A 2,916-nucleotide genomic window follows, 5' to 3' on the forward strand; every position below is an offset into this window, starting at 1 on the left:
GTCACTAAACAGTTAAAAGCATTTCACAGTTTGAAAGTTTGAAATCTTTTATTGGTTTCACTCCCTTTCTTCTTTTCCATCATATATATACCATGAAAGAGTAAAGGGTTATCATCTGAAGGTAGAAGTTTTAATACAGGACATATGATTGTGAAGCAAAGAGATATGATTATCCAGATTGCTAGCCCATGGTACTTCACAGAAGAAAGTACAAACAGAAATGATATTGAGCACATAAAAGCACAATAAATGAAATTGTCACAAGCACAGATGGAAATCCATCAATACATGGCCTTAAAGAGCTATGCAAAATGAAAAAGTAAAGATATCTAAAACAGAAAACTTGATATTCTATAGGGATAGTTCTAAATTAATTCTATTAATTCCTAAATTCTGTAGTGGTCATATTTAAAACATATTGGAGATAAACATGAGAGAAACTTGCAGAGGTCTACAGCAATGATGTTCAGTGGTCAGTTTTTGGATAGAGAACAGCATTTTAGATGGCAGAGAAGACAGAAATGATGGTACTTGAGGAGAAAGTGACAAGGGAAAGCAAGCAGGACCTAGAGTGGATTGGATGCATAAAAAGCTGAGAACAGAGATGACAGCCAGGTATCAAATGCACTAGTCAAAGATAGGGCAGAATAGTAAGGAAATTTTTCTCAATGCTGAGTATCTTTTTATAGTGATGGTATTAAGACATTGATGTCCTAGTTAACACACTTTTTCTATAAGGGAATACACAGTGATATAAAATTCTAAAGAAATAACAGATGAAGCAGCAACAGAAAAATAATAATAAAAAAATCTCATACTCTGAAATGTCACTTGTATATTGGGAAACTGCTTTTATAAGTTTGAATATACAGACAAGAATAAATGACTGAACAGCCACATTATTCTGTTCAATATGCAAATACGTGAGCAAAGGGGTATTTTATATACAAAAAAATCAGCATTTGCTCAGATAGTGATCCAGTTCCCTACTGCTGCTCAAGCTAGTCTGTGTTTCTGATACTTCTTGATGCCTTCTTGTTGCCACCCTTGTAACGGCTACGGCATATACAGGTTCCAATACTCCATTAAATTAAAAAAGGGAAACAGATGGTTGGAAAACAATTTCAACTGCTTCTTCAGGTCTGGTTCAAGTTCCTGCATCTTAAAGCTCAACAACTTGAGGTAAATCTTTCTAGTTTAATTTCCTCTCTAGGGAACAGAAACACTACTTCATTTGGTTCAGAGAACAGCTCTTTGAACTTCAAATATGTTGCTGAGTAGGCAGTGTCTGTTAGAGATGAGGTGTGATCAAGATATAAAGGGAGTAATCATAATCAGAGAAAGAGCACAAAGAGAAAATCAGGCAATTCTATTCAAATTGAAAAGCAGAGAACTTATGAAGCATGAACTAATACTTCTCTCAGTGAAGCTGAACCTAATATTGACAGTAGTCATGACTGATGACATTGTATTTATCCATATTTCAGATACCTCAGTCATTCTGCACAGTCAGTTTTTCCTCCCTTTTTCTGCCACGCCTTTATACCCTTGCAGAATGAGAAAAATAATTCAGTCTTCTGCAATCCTAGGCTATTGTTGGCATCATAGGAAAGATAATCATCCATCATAAAAAATCCTAAGAAAGATAGTATTAGAGCTCCATTCTTGACATCGAAAAGACATAGGTTTTTTTTGTGATGCACCTGCCCTTAGCAGCCTAACTGTCATTGTCATGGTAGTAAATCAGAGGAAATAGAAAAGCTACAAAAGTACCTACTAGTCACTAGGCTGAGGGTCAAAAAACAACAGGATAGTACTTCTGAGCAGAAGAGAGGTGCTGCAAAGATTGAAAAATAATTAAACAATATTTTCACTAAAGAAGAAGTGTTTATGTATTCAACATTGTACTCAGATATAACTTGTATTAAAAAAAAATCTCTTGAAAATACCAGACTGTAAGATGTGTCTGACTGGAGGCTGATTTAGCAATACAGTAATTCCAGTCCGTGCTTTACTAAATGAAGCACAGTGGTCCTCATTTACTGTTCTGTTCTCTACAGCTCTGCAGTATACATACAGCTAAAAACAAATGCCAGTACAGAACGAAGGCTGAGAATTAATGAAAAGTGTTTACAAAGCTGGACTTTATTCAAAGTTTAATCAGTAATAACACAAAGTTATATATTGAATGTAATTATGTCATCATAAAAAAAAAAGCACAGCTTAGAATTAGAATTAGAATTTTTGCTATGTATAAAATAAACAATTAAATAAGCATTTCCAAAACCAGGCAATTGATTTATTCATCCTAGTGAGAACATCAAAGCATAACAATGTGGATGTAAATATATAATTCCTTAAATATTATACAATAATTAAGGGAAAATTATTTTACCATTCTGAGTCAATGCACTGGAGCCAATAAATAAGTATTTTTTAAGCTTGTTTATCAAAGAGTATTTTTTTTTCATTAGGTCTTGTTCTGTTTTTACAGTTAATTCTTCCCAGATTTTCTAGAGGACATAGGAATGAGCCCAAATCATTAAAAAATGATGGTATTCATAACTCAGAACTGTTCTTTAGCATTGTCCCAATTTAAAAGAAACAAGCACATGGTTAGCGAACTGTGATCACTGAACTGTTCTGAGTCTCTTGGCTATCATCTTCTGATTTGTTTTTAGAGAAATTAGCTTAGCTGGGTTGAAGGATCTTTACATGAGGTAGCAAATCTGTAATACAGACTGGTGAATATTACTCTAAAACTCAACATGTTACTTAAAATTCCATCTTAGAAACATTCTAAAAGGATATAAACTAATTTAATTATAATGAAAATAGCTTTTTATCTCCTATGTGAGCTGAGTGGGAAAATGAAATGTGATTTTCTTTTATTTGTGTTTTTATTTATTTACTTGG

Source organism: Nothoprocta perdicaria, unplaced genomic scaffold, assembly GCF_003342845.1.
Source record: "Nothoprocta perdicaria isolate Ctin4 unplaced genomic scaffold, notPer1 scaffold_502, whole genome shotgun sequence".
NCBI lineage: Eukaryota > Metazoa > Chordata > Aves > Tinamiformes > Tinamidae > Nothoprocta > Nothoprocta perdicaria.